This window comes from Chiloscyllium punctatum, chromosome 38, assembly GCF_047496795.1.
Source record: "Chiloscyllium punctatum isolate Juve2018m chromosome 38, sChiPun1.3, whole genome shotgun sequence".
Taxonomy (NCBI): Eukaryota; Metazoa; Chordata; class Chondrichthyes; order Orectolobiformes; family Hemiscylliidae; genus Chiloscyllium; species Chiloscyllium punctatum.
Window position 1 is genome coordinate 73,544,420 of NC_092776.1, and position 23,331 is coordinate 73,567,750.

At 49.4% G+C, this 23,331-nt stretch overlaps 1 long non-coding RNA gene across 1 annotated transcript in view; it reads right to left on the reverse strand.

Moving 5' to 3' along the window:
* LOC140463690 (uncharacterized) overlaps positions 1-23,331 on the reverse strand; it is a 64,968-nt gene that overhangs the window by 25,506 nt on the left and 16,131 nt on the right. The window contains exons 4-5 of the long non-coding RNA XR_011954736.1: positions 9,933-10,069; positions 5,975-6,103 (exon numbers count right to left, since the gene is read on the reverse strand). This is a non-coding gene — a long non-coding RNA (uncharacterized lncRNA). The remainder of the gene's footprint in view (positions 1-5,974; positions 6,104-9,932; positions 10,070-23,331) is intronic.

The window sequence follows — 23,331 nt, forward strand, 5'->3', positions numbered from 1 at the left end:
GGACAGAATGGGAAATTAGACTGATGCAGTGAGGGTTACACAAGGAGAATGGAAATGAGCCCCACAGAAAATCCCAAACTCCATCTCTGGCCTGTGGTGTTGCGTCTCTGTGGAGTGGAGAATTCTGTTGGCCCAGGATCTGGAGTAGCTGCAATAGCGAGAGACACTGACAGAGGCAGCAATTAGACACACACAGTGAGGGATACCACATGGAGAGAGACTGAGTGATATCACCAGCGTGCTGAAAGACTTCAGGATCATACAATCATGTTGGAAGAATGGGTTTAGCTTCATGTATCAGTGCTCAGGGATGAGCAACCAGTGAGCAGGTGAAATGATGGCCTAGTAACATTATTGTTAGGGCATTTATCCATATCCTCAGCTAATGTTCAGGGGAGGCAGGTTTGAATCCCATCATAAGATATGGTGGAATTTAAAATCAATAATTTTAAAAATAGCAATTCACAATCCATAAACAAATATGAAACCATTGCTGATGTACAAAAGTCACAATCCCTTAGATTAGATTCCCTACAGTGTGGAAACAGGCCTTTCGACCCAACCAGTCCATGCCATCCCTCCAAAGAGTAACCCACTCAGACCCTTCTCCCTCGACCTAATACACCTAACATTATGGGCAATTTCGGATGGCCAATTCGCCTGACCAGAGCATCGGGAGGCAATTCACGCAGACATGGGGAGAATGTGCAAACTCCACACAGTCGCCCGTGGCTGGAATAGAACCTGGGACCCTGGTGTTGTGAGGCAGGAGTGCTAATCACTGAGCCAGCGTGCCGCCCACTTGTCCTTTCGAAAACGAGACCTGATCATCCTCACGTGGTCTGCACGACATACCCACAGCAAAGTGTTTGCCTCTCAATTGCCCTCTGAAATGGCCAAGCAAGCTGCTCAGTTCAAGGGCAGCTCGGCTGGGCAATAAAGGCTAGTCAGCCAGAGACACCCACATCCCCTACCTGATTTATAAAAAAAATCCTATAGGATGGTCCCACTGGAACCGTGCTGGGACCAGTGTCCTGGCCATTCATGTCAGTAGGTTTATTGACAGGTCTTTAAACTGACAGAGACAGGGACAGGGTCCAGGTGAAAGGAGCTTTCCAAATCCAAAGAGAAAAGGTGAAGCATCAGAACAGTATGGGGATGTGGCTGAAGACAATCAGAAAGGAACAGGATGGGACAGCGATTAACTAAAAGTGTACATCAGTGAATAGGTTTGTGACAGGAAATTGTGGGAAAGAGTCAATTATGTTTTTTTTTGAATGGACGAAGTCTTATCAATAAGGCAGATGGATTTGTGACACTGAGATAAAAGAGGTTTAGACACCAGAGAGACATGGTTACAGGGTGAACAAAAGGTGGGCATAAATATTCAATGGTTCACAATCTTGCAGAAACTCAGGCAAAATGGGTTACACGAAGAAAGGCATTACAGAGAAAGCATTTGGTCTCAGATCATGAAGTAGAGTCAGTCTGGATGTAAATCCTGGCTATCACTTGCCAAGGACACAAGCAGCAGAACAGTTTTAGCCACCGAACAGCATTCCATTGCTCATCACTGCATTAAACAGGAGCTCATTGGAATTTTTTTAACAAACACATTGTGATAATTTTGGGAAAAATAAATATTCACAAAATGTGGGACAGTCACACTGGCAAGAGTTATATTGGAAGAGGAGTTCAGAGAATTAGTTTTCAGTGTTTCTTTGAATCACAAATTGTACAACTGGCTAGGGACATAACTATCTCAGAGTTACCATTGTGTGATGAAACTTCGTGAATAAGTAATGTCACCTGGAGAGATCCTCTGGGAAATTGTGATAAAGTGCAGTTTAAATAAATATAAAAAGTTTTAAAGTGAATCACAGAAAGGACAAGCTACAACTAGAAACAAAAATAACCAATTACATGAGTTTGAGATGAGAACTGACCAAGGTAAACAGGCGAAACAGACTGAAATATGTGCCTGTCAATGAACAGTGGAAAACATTTGAAGGAGCAGTGTAAAACATCAACAAAAGGACATTCCATTGAATCAGAAAAATCCTCAGCAAGAAATCCCCATCGGTCCCTCACTCAAGTAAAAAGGATCATATTAGATTATCGGGCTTAGAGGATCACCAAAAAGGACTTAAAATCCTGAAGTGAGAGAATGTCTTAGGAGTGAGTTTTAAAGGGATTGCAAAGGGTCTGCTCGCAGGAGGTGGTCAGATGGAAGAGGGAATAACCGTCAAGGTTTTATGTCCCAAAAGGAACTGGGAGAGCTGAAGGTGCTGGAGGTGGTGAGAGTGTTACAGAGAGTGGTCAGGGACTGAACGGTGTTACAAAGCCAGTACAGATTGCTGCAGCTGGAGGGGTTTGCAGAGGAAGGGAGGGATATATGTAGTTTTATTTATTCATTCATGGGATGAGGATGTCACTGATTGGACCAACATTCTTTGCCCCACTGCCCATTAACCAGAGTAGAGCACAGAGTCAGCCACATTGCTGTGGGTCTGGTGTCACGTGCAGGCCAGACCAGGTTGGAATGTCAGATGGTCTTCTCTAAAGGACGTAAGTGAACCAGGGATAGCATTACAGCTGTGCTGAGGGATAATATTCCCAGAAATACATCCAGGGAAGTTATTTGGGTGGATCTGAGAAATAAGAAAGGGATGATCACCTTATTAGGATTGTATTGCAGACGCCCCAATAATCAAAGGGAAATTGCCAAACAAACTTGTAAGGAGATCTCAGCTATCTGTAAGAATACTAGGGTAGTTATGTAGGGGATTTTAACTTTCCAAACATTGACTGGGACTGCCATAGTGTTAAAGGTTTAGTTGGAGAGGAATTTCTTAAGTGTGTACAAGACAATTTTCTGATTCAGTATGTGGATGTACCTACGAGAGAAGGTGCAAAACTTCACCTACTGTTCGGAAATAAGGCAGGGCAGGAGAGTGAGTTGTCAGTGGGGGAGCACTTTGGGGACAGCGACCATAATTCTATTTGTTTTAAAATAGTGATGGAAAAGGATAGACCAGATCTAAAAGTTGATGTTCTAAATTGGAGAAAGACCAATTTTGACGGTATTAGGCAAGAACTTTTGAAAGCTGATTGGAGGCAGATGTTCGCAGGTAAAGGGACGGCTGGAAAATGGGAATCCTTCAGAAATGAGATAACAAGAGTCCAGAGAAAGTACATTCCTGTCAGGGTGAAAGGGAAGGCTGGTAAGTATTGGGAATTTTGGATGACTAAAGAAATTGAGTGTTTGGTTCAGAAAAAGAAGGAAGCATATGTCAGGTATAGACAGAATAAATCGAGTGAATCCTTAGAAGAGTATAAAGGAAGTAGGAGTGTACTTAAGACAGAAATCAGGAGGGCAAAACGCGGACATGAGATAGGTCTGACAAATAGAATTAAGGAGAATGCAAAGGGTTTTTACAAATATATTAAGGGAAATAGGGTAACTAGGGAGAGAATAGGGCCCCACAAAGATCAGCAAGGCGGCCTTTGTGTGGAGCCGGAGAAAATGGGGGAGATATTAAATGAATATTTTGCATCAGTATTTACTGTGGAAAAGGATATGGAATTTATAGACTGTAGAGAAATAGATGGTGACATCTTGCAAAATATCCAGATTACAGAGGAGGAAGTGCTGGATGTCTTGAAACAGTTAAAGGTGAATAAATCCCCAGGAACTGATCAGGTGTACCCGAGAACTCTGTGGGAAGCTAGAGAAGTGATTGCTGGGCCTCTTGCTGAGATATTTCTATCATTGATAGTCACAGGTGAGGTGCCAGAAGACTGGAGGTTGGCAAACGTTGTGCCACTGTTTAAAAAGGGTGGTAAAGACAAGTCAGGGAATTATAGACCGGTGAGCCTGACCTCGGTGGTGGGCAATTTGTTGGAGGGAATCCTGAGGGACAAGATGCACATGTATTTGGAAAGGCAAGAACTGATTAGGAATAGTCAACATGGCTTTGTGCGTGGGAAATCATGTCTCATAAACTTGATTGAGTTGAGTTTTTTGAAGAAGTAACAAAGAATATTGAGGAGGGCAGAGTGATAGATGTGATCTATATGGAGGCATTCGACAAGGTTCCCCATGGGAGGCTGATTAACAAGGTTAGAACTCATGGAATACAGGGAGAACTAGCCATTTGGATACAGAACTGGCTCAAAGGTAAAAGACAGAGTGGTGGTGGAGGGCTGTTTTTCAGACTGGAGGCCTATGACCAGTGCAGTGACACAAGGATCAGTGCTGGGCCCTCTACTTTTTGTCATTTACATAAATTATTTGGATGCGAGCATAAGAGGTATAGTTAGTAAGTTTAAAGATGACACCAAAATTGGAGGTATAGTGGACAACGAAGAGGGTTACAACAGGATCTGGACCAGATGGGACAATGGGCTAACTGGTAGATGCAGTTTAATTCAGAAAAATGCGATGTGCTGCATTTTGGGAAAGCAAGTCTTAGCAGGACTTATAAACGTAATGGTAAAGTCCTAGGGAGTGTTGTTGACCAAAGAGACCTTGGAGTTCAGGTTCATAGCTCCTTGAAAGTAGAGTCGCAGGTAGATAGGATAGTGAAGGCGGCATTTGGTATGCTTTCCTTTATTGGTCAGAGTATTCAGTACAGGAGATGGGAGGTCATGTTGTGGCTGTACAGGACATTGGTTTGGCCACTGATGGAATATTTTGTGCAATTCCGGCCTCCTTCCTATCGGAAGAATTGTGAAACCTGAAAGGGCTCAGAAAAGATTTACAAGGATGTTTCCAGGGTTGGAGGATTTGAGCTACAGGGAGAGGCTGAACAGGCTGGGGCGGTTTTCCCTGGAGCTTCGGAGGCTGAGGGGTGACCTTACAGAGGTTTACAAAATTATGAGGGGCATGGATAGGATAGGATAAATACACAAAGTTTTTTCTCTGGGGTCAGGGAGTCCAGAACTAGAGGGCATAGGTTTAGGATGAGAGGGGAAAGATATAAAAGAGACCTAAGAGGCAACTTTTTCATGCAGAGGGTGGTACGTGTATGGAACGAGCTGCCAGAGGATGTGGTGGAGGATGGTACAATTGCAACATTTAAGAGGCATTTGGATGGGTATATGAATGGGAAGGGTTTGGAGGAATATGGGCTGGGTGCTGGCAGGTGGGTCTAGATTGGGTTGGGATATCTAGTTGGCATGGACGGGTTGGACCGAAGGGTCTGTTTCCGTGCTGTACATCTCTATGACTCTATCACTCATAGAGGTTATAGAAATAAACTGTGTGTGGTCGCGTCTGGAGGAGATTAAAGGTATAAAGGTTTATAGCTACCGAAGAAAATTACATCAATCGGGACCAGCAGAGTTTACAGAGACTGAGTGCGTTTTAGAGACAGGAAGAGTTCATTGTCATCATTAGAAATGCAGAAACTAATTTATGAGAGAAGCAGGGTCACTCTGCTTTGTGCCCAGAGACAAGGAGGAGTCTAACAGCTGGAGGAGGTTACTGAGGTGCAGCGCTTTTTAGTTGTCGTGACGAGAAGCTTACAGAGATCATGAAGGTAGTAGGAGTTCAAAGAAGTCACAAAGACAGGGAGGTTTTTCAGGTCTGGAAAGGACTACACTGACCAGGATGGCTTAAGGAACTGAAGAGCTGTTTTTCTTCAGTTAAGGAGAGATGTGACAGAACCCGGGATTAAAGGCAAAGGCAGAAACTTGGAGAGTTGTCGTGGTAGGAGGAGCTTACAGGAATAAGCAGGATTGTAGGGGCTGATAGAGATAGGGGAAGTAGTATCAATGAAACAGACAATGGAGAAACTGACAGACATAGGGAGGGTTCTGTGGAACAGATGAATTTACAGACAAGATTGTGATAATGAAGCCTGAGAATTTTTTATGTTCCTTGCCCAGCATTATTCCTACATCATGCCCTCAGGGTCTGAATTAAAGTCCACTAACTCCACCCTGTGCTGTTTACTGTGAGTGATCTTACCGGCTGCAGGATTTACACAAGGCTCCAGATCTCACTCTCCATCTCTCTCTGGCTGACAAACTGTCTTCAATGTGGTGATGGACGAGTTAAGAGTTGGGAATTCTGCTGAGTCAGGGACATCAGGAATACCTAAAGGAGACAGAGAAGTGGACAGAATGGGAAATTAGACAAATGCAATGAAGGTTACACATGGAGAATGGCACTGAGTCCCACAGAGATCTGGAAATCCCCAGTCTCCATCCATGGCCTGACCAGTTGCTTCCCTCTGGAGTGGAGAATGCTGTTGGCGCAGGATCTGGAGTAGCTGCAAGAGCGAGAGACACTGACAGAGGCAGCAATTAGACCCACACAGTGAGGGATAGCACATGGAGAGAGACAGTGATATTAGCAGAGTGCAGGAATGGATCAGGATCACACAATGGTATCATCAGAAGTGGTTCTGACCAGTGAGCACTGTTACCAGTACTCAGGGAGGACTGAGCTATTTTATTGGGATAGGCTCCTCAGGTACCAGGATTAAGCACTGTGCTTTTCACGGACACAGATGAGGAGGGGAACAGATCTCAGGTGAATGGAAATTCCCAAGTCCAAAGAGAAAGGTTGAAATATTCGAACACGCTGGAGATGTGAATGAAGACCAAAAGAAAGAAAGAGTAAGGGACTGAGTTTAATTCAAATATGACATTGTCAAACAGATTTGTGACAGGAAATTATTGGTTAAAATAAAGAAAATGCCATTTCCGCCCCTCACAATTCCTCATACACCACAAGTGACATCACTTCCGCCCCTCACATCATAGCTGATGTCACACACTCAGTGACTTCCACACCCCCCCCACTGCTGTGCTTGCCACCACTTCCGCCCTCACCAACGCCACTCATCTGCATTCTGCTGACACCACCCCCAGGTCCCACCGTCACCATCCCTGCCCCCAGAACCCTGAGGGGAACAGCACCCCTGCTCATGACTCCATGCCCATTCCCCCTAACACCACACCCACTCCAGTTACAGGCTCCGTCGTCTCCCCCATCTCCACACCTACGCCTGGTCCCAGCTCCCAGCCCTGCCGAGTTTTCACCAATCCCCTGACCTCCCCCTCACTGAGGGCGAATGATCAGTCATCAGCAAAGGCCTCACCTTTATCCCCCTCCGTCCACACATCAATGAATTTAATATACGCCGTGACATCGAACACTTCTTCCACCACCTCCGCCTCAGAGTTTACTTTTACAATGAAGGACCCCTTTGCCCACCTCCAACATACTCCATCCACCTGGACACCCCGCGCTGGCCTATTACCTGTCTTCGATTTCTTCATTTCCAACTTCCACCGAGACATTAACCGCCTCACCCTATCTACCCCCTCCCCCACTCCAGCATCTCACCATCACAACGTGCAGCCCTCCACTTCCTCTGCTCCAATACCAACCTCACCATCAAACCAGCAGATAAAGGGGGTGCAGTGGTAGTCTGGTGCACTGACCTCTACACCGCTGAAGCCATGATGCCAACTCAAAGACACCTCCTCCTACCACCCCCTCTACCATGACCCACCTCCCATCACCAAACCGTCATCTCCCAGACCATACAGAACCTCATCACCTCAGGAGGAGATCTCCCACCCACAGCTTCCAATCTCATTGTCCAGGATCCCGCACTGTCCGGTTCTACCTCCTTCCCAAGATCCACAAGCTTGACCACCCTGGCCGACCCATTGTCTCAGCATGCTCCTACCCCACCGAACTCATCTCTGCCTACCTCGACATTGTCTTATCCCCCAGTCCAGGAACTACCCACGTTCATTCGAGACACCACTCACACCCTCCACTCCTCCAAGACTTCCGTTTCCCTGGCCTTCAACGCCTCATCTTCACAATGGATATCCAATCCTTCTACACCTCCATCCACCATGACCAGGACCTTCATGTCCTCCATTTCTTCATCTCCCGACGTCCACAACAGTACCCTTTCACCGATACTCTCATTCGTTTGGCTGAACTTGTCCTCACCCTTAAGAATTTTTCCTTCAAATCCTCCCACTTCCTCCAGACCAAAGGGGTAGCCATGGGCACACGTATGGGCCCCAGCTATGCCTGTCTCTTTGTTGGTTACGTAGAACAGTCCATTTTCCGTAGTTACAATGGCACCACTCCCCAAGTCTTCCTCCGCAACACTGATGACTGCATTGGCACCACCTCGTGCTCCCTCGAGGAGTTTGAGCAATTCATCAACTTCACCAACACATTCCACCCTGACCTTATATTTACCTGGACCATCTCTGATACCTCCCTCCCCTTCCTGGACCTCTCCATCCCCATTAATGACAACTGACTTGACACCGACATTTTTTTTACAAACCTACCGTCTCCCACAGCTACCTAGATTACACATGTTCCAACCCTACCGCCTGCAAAATTCCCAACCCCTATTCCCAATTCCTCCGCCTCTGCCGTACCTGCTCCCAGATGGGCCAGTTCCACCACAGAACACACCAGATGGCCTCCTTCTTTAAAGATCGGAATTTCCCTTCCCACGTGGTAAAAGATGCCCTCCAATGCATCTCGTCCACATCCTGCACCTCCGCCTTCAAACCCCACCCCTCCAACCGTAACAAGGACAGAACCCCCTGGTGCTCACCTTCCACCCTACCAACCTTCGCATAAACCAAATTATCCGCCGGCATTTCCGCCACCTCCAAACGGACCCCAACACCAGGGATATATTTCCCTCCCCACTCCTCTCCACTTTCCGCAAAGATCATTCCCTCTGTGACTACCTAGTCAGTTCCATGCCCCCCCAAAACCCACCCTCCCTTCCTGGCACCTTCTCCTGCCACTGCAGAAATTGCAAAACCTGCGCCCACACCTCCTCCCTCACCACCATCCAAGGCCCCAAAGGAGCCTTCCACATCCAAAGTTTTACCTGCACATCCACCAATATCATTTATTGTATCCGTTGCTCCTGATGCGGTGTCGTCTACATTGGGAAGACTGGACACCTCCGAGCAGAGCACTTTAGGGAACATCTCTAGTACACTCACACCAATCAACCCCACCGCCCTGTGACCCAACATTTCAACTCCCCTCCCAGTCTGCCGAGGACATGCAGGTCCTGGGCTTCCTCCACCACCACTTCCTCACCACCAGACGCCTGGAGGAAGAACGCCTCATCTTCCGCCTCGGAACACTTCAACCCCAGGGCATCAATGTGGACTTCACCAGTTTCCTCATTTCCCCTTCCCCCATCTCACCCCACCTCCAGCCTTCCAGCTCAGCCCCGCCCTCATGACCTGTCCTAATGGCCTATCTCCCTTCCCACCTATCCACTCCACCCTCCTCTCTGACCTATCACCCCCATCCCCACCCCCATTCACCCATTGTACTCTTTGCTACCTTCTCCCATCCCCACACCTCTCTCATTTATCTCCCCACGCTGCAGGCTCCCGGCCTCTGTTCCTGATGAACGGCTTTTGCCCGAAACGTCGATTTCATGCTCCTCATGCTGCCTGACCTGCTGTGCTTTTCCAGCACCACTCTAATCTAGACTCTGGTTTCCACCATCTGCAGTCCTTGTTTTTACCTTATTGGAGGAGGAGACTACCGAGATAAGGCATGTTGTAGACACTGAAGCAAGTTACAGGGATAGGGATGGTAGTCTGGAATGCAGTACATTTCAAATATGTGGAGGGACTATCGGGAAGGGAGGAGGTGAAAGCGATAGGATCTGTTATAGGAATTAAAAATTATAGAAGACACTGGACCACAAGACATGCCATAGATACACTGTTGCAGAGTAGTGAGTTTTAATATAACAGAACTTACATTGGTGTGGTGATTGAGCCTGGGGTGTGTGTGTGTACTGTACTCCCCTCCAGCACTGTATCTATGTCATGTTGTGTTAACAGATGTTTGGAGCCCTCTCATTGTTCTTTGCTCTGTGCACTGTGGGTAACCTTACCTCACTACAGGATTTATTGAAGGCTCCAGATCTCCTTTCCCTTTGTCTCTCTCTGGCAGACCAACTGCGTTCAATGAGGTGATGGACGACCCACCCAGCAGCTGGGAAGGCTATTAAGTCAGGACTTTCCTGAGTACCTACAGGAGACAGAGAAATAGACAGAATGGGAAATTAAACAGATGCAGTGAGGGTTACACATGGAGAATGGCACTGAGTCCCACAGAGATCTGGAAAATGGAGCGATATTAAGTAATAGTCCCAGATTGCTGGAAGATGTCAGGATCACACAGTCATGTTGGAAGAATGGCTTTAGCTTCATGATGCCCTGGTATCAGTGCTCAGGGATGAGCACCCAGTGAGCAGGTGAAGTCATGGCCTAGTGATATTATTGCGAGAGAATGTATCCAAAACCTCAGCTAATGTTCAGGGGAGACAGGATTGAATCCCGCCATCAGAAAAGGAGACATTTGAAATCAATAATTTTAAAAATAATAATTAACAATCCACAAATAAGTATGAAACCATTACTGATGTACAACAAATCCAAACACTTGTCCTTTAGAGAAGGACATCTGCCCATCCTCACGTGGTCTGCACGACATCCCCACAGCAAAGGGTTTGCCTCTCAATTACCCTCTGAAATGGCCGAGCAAGTCACTCAGCTCAAGGGCTTCTGGCGTTGGGCAATAAAGGCTGGTCAGCCAGAGACTCACACATCCCATACCTGATTTTAAAAATAATCTATTAGGATGGTCCCCCTGGAACTGTGCTGGGACCAGTGTCCTGGCCAATCATGTCGGTAGGTTTATGGACAGGGCATTAAACTGACACAGAGGATGCAGGTGAAAGGAGCTTTCCAAATCCACAGAGAAAAGGTGAAGCAATGGAACAGCATGGGAATGTGGCTGAAGACAAGCAGAAAGGAACAGGATGGGACAGAGTTTAACTAAAACTGTACATCAGGGAATCGGTTTGTGACAGAAAATTGTGGAAGAGAGTAGATTACGTTTTTTTTTAATGGACAACGTTGCTGCAATAAGGTCGATGGATTTGTGACACAGAGATAAAAGAGATTTAGACACCAGGGAGACATGGATACAGGGTGAACAAAAATATTCAGTGGTTCGTAATCTTGTGAAAACTCAGGCAAAATGGGCAACGCTAACAATAATCGATGACAAAGGCATTACAGAGAAAGTATTTGTCCTCAGATCATGAAGTAGAGTCAGTCTGAATGTACATTCTGGCTACTCTTTGCCAAGGACACAAGCAGCAGAACAGTTTTAGCCACCAAACAGCATTTCATTGCTCACCATTGCATTAAACAGGAACTCATTGGAATTTTTTAACAAAGGCATTGTGATAATTTTGGAAATCTTCAATATTTGTATAATCTGGGACAATCACACCGTCAACATTGATATTGGAAGGAGTTCGGTTAATTTTTTTTAAGTGTTTCTTTGAAAAACACATTATGCAACTGTTAAGGGACATAACTATCGCAGAGCGACCGTGTAATGAAACTTAGTGAATGAGTAATGTCACCTGGAGAGATCCTCTGGGAAATTGTGATAAAGTGCAGTTTAAAGAAATATAAAGTTTTAAAGTGAATCACAGAAAGGACAAACTACAACTAAAAACAAAAATAGCCAATTACATGTGTGTGAGAGGAGAACTGACCAAGGTAAACAGGCTGAAATATGTGTCTGTAAACGAACAGTGGAAGACATTTGAAGGAACAGTGTAAAACACCCAACAGAAGGACACTCCATTGAAACAGTAAAAACCTCAGCAAGAAATTCCCACTGATCCCACACTCAGGACAAAAGGGATCATACTAGATTATGATGGTGAGAAGATCACCAAAAAGTACTTAAAATCCTGAAGTGAGAGTGTGCTTTAGGTGTAAATGTTAATGGATTGCAATGGGTCTGCTCGCAGGAGGGGGGGCTGTGGGAAGGGGAGCCACGGTCAGGGTTCATTGACATGATAGGAACAGGGAGAGGTGAAGATGCTGGAGGTGGTGAGAGTGTTACAGAGAGTGGTCAGGGTGTTACAAAGCCAGTACGGATTGCTGCAGCTGGAGGGGTTTGCAGAGATACGGAGGGACATAGGTATTTTTATATATTCATTCATGGGATGTAGGTGTCATTGCCTGGAACAACATTCTTTGAACCCAATGCTAATTACGCAGAGGGTAGCTCAGAGTCAGCCATATTGCTGTGGGTCTGGAGTCACATGTCGGCCAGACCAGGTTAGAATATTTGATGTCCTTCCCTAAAGGAGGTTAGTGAATTAGATGAGTTCTTCCTCCTGATCAACAATGTTTTTATGGGGGCCCAACATTGTATTTTACAGATACAACATGACATCCCAACTCTTACTCTCAATGCTCTCCCCAATGAAGGTAACCATCCCAAACGCCTGCTTCACCAGCCTGTCTACCTGGGACACCACACTCAAAGAACTGTGTACCTGCATCCCTGGGTCTCTGACTGACAACACTACCCAGGGCCCGAACATTAACTGTCCAAGTCCCACCCTGGTTTGTTTCACCAAAATGGAACACTTCACATTTATCTAATTAAACCCCATCTGCTATTCTTCAGCCCACTATCCCAGCAGTCCTGTTAATCTTGTTGTGTCATATATAAGCTTCACCAGTAACCACTTTACCACCAATGTCAGTGTCACCCAAGAAGCTTACTTACCACAAAACCAATATTCCCATCCAAACCATTTATCCAAACGACAAACAACAGTGGACCCACTACACCGCTGGTCACATGTCTCCAGTCAGAAAAACAACATGTCCCCCATCACCCTCTGTCTCCTACCGTCAAGCAACTTTTGTATGCAGTTGACTAGCTCCTCCTGAATGCCATATTCTTTTTGCACTGATCTGAGCTTATTACCCAGTTTACCAGACATAACACAGAACACAGAATGGTTCAGCCCAAGACCCTTCAGCCATGATTTCATGCAAACCTTTTATCCAAATGTAAGATCAAACTAACCGACATACCCTTCATTTTACTATTATCCATGTATCTGTCCAAGAGTCTATTAAATGTCCTGGATGTATCTAATTTTACTACCACCATTATCAGTGCATTCCAACCACCCACCATTCTCTATCCTCTTATCCATCCTCCAATCACCTTAAAATTACACCCCCTTGTAATAGCCATTTATGCCGTAGGAGGAAAAGTCTCTGACTATTCACTCACTCTGTGCCTCGCATCACCTTGTTCACCTCTACCAAGTCGCCCCGCCCCCTTCTTCACTCTAATGAGAAAAGCCTTAGCCCCCTCAACATTTCTCCCTAAGAACTGCCCTCCATTCCAGGCAGCATCTTGGTAAATCTCCTGTGTACACTCTCTAAAACTTGCACATCCTTCCTGTAAAGACGGGGCCAGAACTGAACACAATATTCCAAGTGTGGTCTCACCAGGAAGCTATAAAGATGCAGTAAAACCTCGCAGCTCTTAAAATTGATCCCCTTTGCTAAGGAAAGCCAACACAACATATGCCTTTTTAACAAACCTACCAACGTGCGTGGTGATTTTGACATGGACCCCATGATCTCTCTGTTCCTCCGCACTGCCAAGTATTCTGCCTTTCACCCTGTATTCTGTATTCAAATTCAACCTTCCAGAATGAATCACTTCACACTTTTCCAGATTGAACTCCATCTGCCACTTCCAGCCCAGCTCTGCGTCCTGTCAATATCCCATTGCAACCTCCAACAGCCCTCCACATTCCCCACCACTCCACCGACCTTCATGTTATTGGCAAACTTACTAACTCACTCTCCAACATCCACATCCAAGTCATTTATAAAAACTCCCAAAGAGCAGAGTCCCAGAGCCGACTGTTACAGAAAACCACAGGCCAATGAGCTCCAAGATCAATACTGTCCATCTGCTGCCATACTCTGTCTACTCTGGGCCATCCAATCCTGTATCCAAAAGCATCCTTCTTTTTTGAATGAGCCATCAACGTATAATAACATATCCTCAAAGAATTCAATAAGTTTTGTGTGGCATGACCTACCCCTCTCAAACCCATGCTGACTGTCTCTAATCTAACTATGGTTTCCCAAGTAGTCATAATTCCTGTCTTTAGAATCCTTGCCAATAATCTGCACTTCACAGACATTCGACCAAATCTGTAATCCCCAGAATTCTACCTCCATAATATGGTCCGGACTCTCCAAATCTTCCCTCCTCTGCCATGTTCCCCAGAAGGGCACTGGAGGATGGTGGGGGTTACAGAGATAGGGAGGGATATCAGGACAGGAGGATTTTGTAGACATTAGGAGGGTTGCAGTGCCAAAAGGAGGCTTCAGTAATTGTGAGGTTTCATGGTGATGAAGGTATTTGAGGAGGGAGGGAGGGAGGATTGTAGGGAAATGAGAGGTTTACAGTTTAGGTGTTTTGTTAGGACTGCAAAAGGTTACTGAGTTGGGGAGGGTGTAAGCACTGGTGGATATTACATAAACATGTGGTTTTGGTTGCAATGCAGGAAGAGGATTCAGGAAGCGGGAGAGTATGGGGTCTGAACGAGGTTACACAGAGAAGAAGGACCAGAGAGCCACAGGAGGTTACAGAAATGTGGAGAACTATAGGGCCTGCAGGAGTTCATGGAGTTGGGAATGTTGGGAGGGATGGAGAAGCTTACAGGGATAAGGATGTTTGTAGGACAGGACTGGATCACCGACAGGGAGTGTTTTAGGGAGCTGAGCAGATTACAGAGATAAAGAGGTTTGTATCGACTGGAAGAACAAAGAGATATGCAGGGTAGTCGTGACTGAAGATGTTTATAGACATAGGAAGGCTTAGGTTCTGGGGGTTATGGAGATTGTGGAATCTGGATTTCTTTTCAGAGACTACGATAACAATTTTGGTCAGAGACAATTTCACAGATAAGGGAGCATAGCACAAACAAGGAGGAAGTTGTAGGGGAGGGTGACGTTTAAACAGATAGTGGTGTAAGAGCTGGACAAGGTTATGGAGATGGGTAGATGGTGGAGACACAGGAGGAGCTTACATTGACATGGGGGTGATAGTGACAGGAGAGTGTTAAATAGATAGTGGGTTTTGTAGGGACTGGATTGGGAGAGGCACAGGCATGGAGTGAGTTCGACAGATCAGGATTACTGCAGAGACCTGAGAGGATTACACTGATAGGGATGGTGGTCAGGTCTCCACAGACTGTTGGTGTTTAAGGACTGGAAGAGATTTGGTAGATAAGGAGGGATGTAAGTGCTGCAGGAGCTTGTGGAGAGTTGAAGAGTTGGAGCAGTTTGCAGAAGTAGGTTTCTCAGACAGGAGTAGGTTATAGATAGTGAGGGGTATGTGGCCTGAGGAAGTTAAAGAGAGGGGAGTTTTCGGGTCTGGAAGAGGTTACACTGACAGGGACAGTTGAAGAGACTGAAGCAAAAATGCATGGAGAAGGTTACACAGATAGGGAGGTGAGTAGGGACTGAAGGTGAATACACAGACATGGAGGGTTGTATTGTTAGACGGAGCTGAGAGGGATAGGGACTGGTGTAGGGATTTACACAGATAGGGAAGGTTGTGTTTTTGGAGAAGGTTACACTGATACAGACAGTGTTAGGCAGTGTTTAGTGGACTACAGAGGAGCTCAGACAGAATGTATTATGGTGAGTGGAGGAGATTACAGAGACAGAGATGGTTGTCGGGTTGAAAAGACCTTCTATAGATCCTCAGTGCTGTAAGGCTGGAGGGAGATTATAACAGTGAGTGTTACCAAGACTTAATTACTTCACTGAAATAGAGCAGGTCTCAGCACGTAACTGTCAAAGAGAAGTTGAGACAGTCCAGATGAGTTTTCAGAGATACAAATGTTTATGGGAGTTTCAAGAGGGAACAATGATTGGGAGTGCTGTACTAAATGGTAATAGTTATAGGGAGGGTTCTAAAAGCAGGAAGAGGTGACAGACATATCGATCTTTGTAAGGACTGAAGAAGGTTACATAGACAAGGAGTAATTTAGAGTCTGGAAGAGATTGCTGTGTTAAGAGAATATTGGGGATTAGGCAAGGTTTAAGAGATGGGGATGGTTGACAGGGCTGGGCAATAACCTGAATAGAATCGCCATCGTGTGGAACCAGGCCATTCGGCCCAACCAGTCCATTCCAAACCTCTGAAGAGCATTCTCCCCAGACCCACCTCTCTACCTGTACATTAAACCCTGCATTTTTCGTGGTGAACTTACTTAACCCACACATTCCTGAATACGACAGTCAATTTATGATGGCCAATCCACTGATGGTGCAAATGTTGGACACACACAGCAAGGCAGCGACACGCAAACACACAGCGAAGGAAGGACATACACAGTGAGGGAGATACCCGTAAACACACAGCGAGGGAAGGACATGCACACACACAGTGTGCGGGATACACGCAGACACACAGCGAGGAAGGGACACATCAAATTGAGGGAGGGACTCACACAGAGAGGAAGGGACACACACACACACACAGCGAGGGGAACGCGCACACACGCAGCGAGGGAGGGACATGAAGCGAGGGAGGGACATACACACAGACACACAGCCAAGGAGGGACACACACACACACACAGTTTGGGAGTGACATGCATACACACACACACACACGCAGCGAGGGACGGACACTCACATACACTGTAAAGGGTCACACATACACACAGCAAGAGAGGACACGTACACACAGCGAGGGATAGACACGCGCATGCTCAAGCACACAAACACAGACACACAGCGAGAGAGGGACACGCACACACATAGCCAGGGATGGTCATGGACACACGCAAACACACACACACACACACACACACACACACACACACACAGCAAGAGAGGACACGCGCACAAGCAGCTAGGGCAAGACACATGCACACACAGCGAGGGAGGGCCACACACACGCACAGAAAGAGTAACACACATATACAGGGAAGGAAACTGACACATAAACAGTGAGGGAGGGACACACATGCACACACACAAACACACAGCGCGAGGGAAGGACACTCACATACACTGCAAGTGGGACACACATACAGCAAGAAGGGAACACGTACATACAGCGAGGGAAGAACACGCACATGAGCAAGTACAAAATTGCAGACACACAGTGAGAGAGGGGCACACACGCACACAGCCAGTGAGGGACATGGACACACAAACACACACACATACACACAGAGCAAGAGAGGGACATGTGCACACACAGCGAGGAGACACATGCACACGCAGCGAAGGAGGGCCACACACACACACACACACACACACGCACAGAGTTAAGAGACACACACATACACACACATAGGGCAAGGGGGTAACTCACACATACACAGTGAGGGAAGAACACGCACGCACGCACACAGCCAGGGAGGGTCATGCATACACAGCGAGGGAGGGACACACACAAATACACACAGAGAGCAAGAGAGGGACACACGCACACACAGCGAGAGGGGAAGACACATGCTCACACAACGAGGGAGGGCCAAGCACACACACGCACACCAAGAGGGACACACACACAGAGAACAAGGGGGGAAACTCACACATATACAGCGAGGGATGGACACGCACATACACAAACACACCAAGAGAGGGACACACCCACACATACACACACAGTGAGGAGGGACACACACACACAGAGCAAGGGAGGGACACGCACACACCCAGCGAGGGAGGGACACGCAGCGAAGGGATACACACACAGACACAGTGATGGAATGACATGCACACGCACATACACATACACAGAGAGCGAGGGACACACACACACACACACACACACACACACACAGTGAGGGAGGGACACGCTGAGACATGCAGCAAGGGAGGGAGCATGGACACACACAGCGTGGGAGGAACACGCACACACACTGCAAGGGAGTGACATGCACAGACACAGCGAGGGAGGGACACACAGCGAAGGAGGGACAAGCCCACACCGCGCGAGGGGGAGGGCATGTGCACACAAATTGAGAGGGGGCACACAAACACAAAGCAAGACAGGGACACGAACAAATACATACACACAAACACACACACACACACACACAGAGCAATGGAGGGATACGTGCACACACAGCGAGCGTGTGATACACACAGCGAGGAAGCGACACACAAACACACACAGTGAGGGGGTTACCCGCAGACACACAGCGAAGGAGGGACACACACACAAATACGGAGCAAGGGAGGGACATGTGCACACACTGCGAGGGACGGACATGCACACGCACAGCGAGGGAGGGATATGTGCACACACAGCGAGGGAGGGACAAGTGCACGCACAGCGAGGGAGGGACACGTGAACACACAGTGAGGGAGGGACACAAACACACGCAGCGAGTGAGAGACACACACAACAAGGGAGGGACATGCACACACACATAAACACTCAGAGCATGGGAGGGACACGCAAACACAGCAAGGGAAGGACATGCACACACAGTGAGGGAGGCACATGCTCATACACAGCAAGGGAGGGACACACACACACACACACACACACACACACACACACACAGAGGGAAGGAGGGACAAGTGCACACACACGGCGAGGGGGAGGAAATGTGCACAGAAATTGAGAGGGGACACGCACAGACATGGCGAAGGAGGGACACACAGCAAGGGGGGACATGTACTCACACAGCGAGGGGAGAAGCGCACACACAGTGAGGGGCATATACACAAAGTGCAATGTAGGGACACGCACACATACACAAAGAGCGAGGGAGTGACACGCGTACACACTGCAAGAGGGACAAACATACTCACAGCAAGAGGGACACACACACAGAGCAAGGGAGGGACACGTGCATGCGCAAGCACACACACAGAAACACACACAGCGAGAGAAAGACACGCACACACATGGTGAGAGAGGGACATGCGCACACACAGCCAGGGAGGGACACAAACACAAACAGACACAGACAGAGCAAGAGAGGGACACTCGCAAACACAGCGAGGGGGTGACACAAGCACACATAGCAAGGGAGGGCCACGCACGCACGCGCACAGCAAGATGGACACACAGACACACACAGCGATGGAGGGACATGCACATACATGCAGACACACGGCGAGGGAGGGACACACAGAGCGAGGGACAGGGACACACACACGCAAAGCAAAAGAGGGACACGCAAACACACACACAGTGAGGGGGATACACGCTGACACACAGCGAGGGAGGGACTCACACACACACTGCGAGGGATGTGGACACACACACGCAAAGCAAAGGAGGGACACACGCGTGCACACACACACACACACAAACACAGAGCAAGGGAGAGACACGCACACACAGTGAGGAATGGACAAACACACACTCTTACGGTGAGGGGAATACACGCAGACACACAGTGAGGGAGGGACACGCACATACACTGCAAGGGAGGGACACTCACACACCGCAAAGGAGGGACAAGCACACACATGTCGAGGGGGAGGGCATGTGCACAGAAATTGAGAGGGGGCACGCACACACAGCGAGAGGGGACACACACAGACACGGCAAGGGTGGGGCACAAGCACACAGCAAGGTGGTCACACACTCACACACACAAGGGAACGGACACACAAAGTGAGGGAGGGTCACACACACATACATACACACACACAAACACAGAGCAAGGGAGGTACATGCACACGCGCACAAGGGACGGACACACGCAAAGCGAGGGAGGGACACACACACACACACAGCAAGTGAGGGACATGCACACAAGGGACGGACACACACATGCAAAGCGAGGGAGGGATACGCACAGATACACACACACACAAACACTGTGCACGTGTCCGTCCCTTGCTCTCACAGCGAGGGAGCGACATACAAACATACACAGTGAGGGGGTTACCTACAGACACACAGCGAGGGAGGGACACACACATGGCAAGGGGGAGGGCATGTGCACAGAAATTGAGAGGGGGCACACACACACAGTGAGAGGGGACACACACAGACACGGCAAGGGTGGGACACGCACTCACACACACAAGGGACAGACACACACATGCAAAGCGAGGGAGGGGCACGCACACATACATACACACAGAAACACAGAGTAATGGAGGGACATGCACACACGCGCACACACACACACACACACACACACACACACACACACACACACACAAGCAAAGCAAGGGAGGGGCATGCACACACACATACAGACAGAAACACAGAGCAAGGGAGGGACGCACACACACACACACACACACACACACACACACACAAACAGCGAGGGAGTGACACGCGCACACACAGCCAGAGGGACACACACACACACACACACAAAGCGAGTGTGGGACATGCACATACACTGCAAGAGGGATACACATACTTACAGCAAGAGGGACACACACACACACAGAGCAAGGGAGGGACACGCGCATGCGCAAGGACACAAACAGAAACACACACAGCGAGAGAGAGAGACACACACACACACACCACACACAACAAGAGAGGGACACTCACAAACACAGCGAGGGGGAGACACATGCACACACAGCGAGGGAGGGCCATGCACGCACGCGCACAGCAAGAGGGACGGACACACAGACACACACACAGCAAGAGAGGGACACGCGCACACACAGCCAGTGAGGGACATGCACACACAGCGAGAGAGGGTCACACACAAACACACACACACACAGAGCAAGAGAGGGATACATGCACACACAAAGAGGTGGAGACACATGCAAACGCAACGAGGGAGGGCCACGCGTACACGCACGCACAGCAAGAGGGACACACACACAGCAAGTAGGGGAAACTCACACATACACAGTGAGGGTAGGACCACACACACACAGAGCGAGGGAGGGTACACACACACACACACAGCAAAGCAGAGGAGGGACACACACACGCACGCATAGTGAGGGAGGGACGGACACACACAGACAGATACAGTGAGGGGGTACACGCGTGCACACACACAGTAAGGGAGGGCCACACACACACAGCGAGGGAGGGACAGACACACACAAACAGATACAGCAAAGGGGGACACACACACACACACACACACACACGTAAACACACACACACAGAACGAGGGAGGGATACGCACACACACAGCGAGAGAGAGAAACATACACACAACACGACGGAATGACACTCACTCAAACAGCGAGTGAGGGACATGCAGTGAAGGGGGGACACACAAACACAATAAAGTGAGGATGTGACACGTACACACAAACAGGGGGGAAGGGACACACACACAGCGAGAGGGGACATGCACAGGCACAGCGAGGGAGGGACTTGCTGAGACACGCAGTGAGGGAGAGACGCGCGCACACACAGGGAAGGAGGGACAGGCAGACACACAGCAAGGGGGAGGGCATGTGCACAGAAACTGAGAGGGACACACGCACAGAGAGAGAGAGAGGACATGCACAGGCACAGCGAGGGAGGGACACACGCACAGAGAGAGAGAGAGGACATGCACAGGCACAGCGAGGGAGGGACACACGCACAGAGAGAGAGAGAGGACATGCACAGGCACAGCGAGGGAGGGACACATGCACACACAGCAAGGGGGTCATGCATTCACACACCGAGGGGAGATGCGCTCAGTGAGGAGGATATACACAAAGAGCAAGGGAGGGACACACGCGCACACACAGCGAGGGAGGGACACGCGCGCACACACAGCGAGGGAGGGACACGCGCGCACACACAGCGAGGGAGGGACACGCGCGCACACACAGCGAGGGAGGGACACGCGCGCACACACAGCGAGGGAGGGACACGCGCGCAAACACAGCGAGGGAGGGACACGCGCGCACACACAGCGAGGGAGGGACACGCGCGCACACACAGCGAGGGAGGGACACGCGCGCACACACAGCGAGGGAGGGACACGCGCGCACACACAGCGAGGGAGGGACACGCGCGCACACACAGCGAGGGAGGGACACGCGCGCACACACAGCGAGGGAGGGACACGCGCGCACACACAGCGAGGGAGGGACACGCGCGCACACACAGCGAGGGAGGGACACGCGCACACACAGCGAGGGAGGGACACGCGCACACACAGCGAGGGAGGGACACGCGCACACACAGCGAGGGAGGGACACGCGCACACACAGCGAGGGAGGGACACGCGCACACACAGCGAGGGAGGGACACGCGCGCACACACAGCGAGGGAGGGACACGCGCGCACACACAGCGAGGGAGGGACACGCGCGCACACACAGCGAGGGAGGGACACGCGCGCACACACAGCGAGGGAGGGACACGCGCGCACACACAGCGAGGGAGGGACACGCGCACACACAGCGAGGGAGGGACACGCGCACACACAGCGAGGGAGGGACACGCGCACACACAGCGAGGGAGGGACACGCGCACACACAGCGAGGGAGGGACACGCGCACACACAGCGAGGGAGGGACACGCGCACACACAGCGAGGGAGGGACACGCGCACACACAGCGAGGGAGGGACACGCGCACACACAGCGAGGGAGGGACACGCGCACACAGCGAGGGACACACACACACACATTCACAGCGAGGGACACACACACACACATTCACAGCGAGGGAGGGAAAGACATGCACACACACAGTGAGGGAGGGTCATACATAAGCACACACAGCGAGGGAGGGGCAGACACACAAACAGAGATGGAGGGGGACACACACACACACGGTGAGGGGGAGTGCATGTGCACAGAAATTGAGAAGGGACACGCACACACAGCGAGAGGGAACATGCACAGACACGGCGAGGGAAGGACACTCGCAAACACAGCGAGGGTGCGACACATGCACACACAGCGAGGGAGGGCCACGCACACATACGCACTGCAAGAGGGACACACACACATAGAGCAAGGGGGGGGAAACTCACACATACACAGTGAGGGAGGGACACGCACACATACAGACAGCGAGGGTGGGACCACACACACACACCGAGGGGGCGACACATGCACACACAGCGAGGGAAGGCCACACACACACACAGAGCGAGGGAGGGAGGGAGGGACACACGCATACACAGTGTGAGGGAGGGACACATACGCACACACGCAGAGCGAGGGAGGGACACACACAAAGCGAGGGAGGGACACACACACACCCACAGCGAGAGAGGGACATGCACGTACAGTGGGGGAGCGACATGCGCATGAGGAAGCACACAAACACAGACATATACAGCGAGAGGGGGACACGCACAAACACAGCCAGTGAGGGACATGCATACACAGCGAGAGAATGACACGCACAAACACATACACATAGCAAGAGAGGGACACATGCGCACACAGCGAGGGAGGGCCACGCACACACACGCACACCAAGACGGCCACACATACACACACAC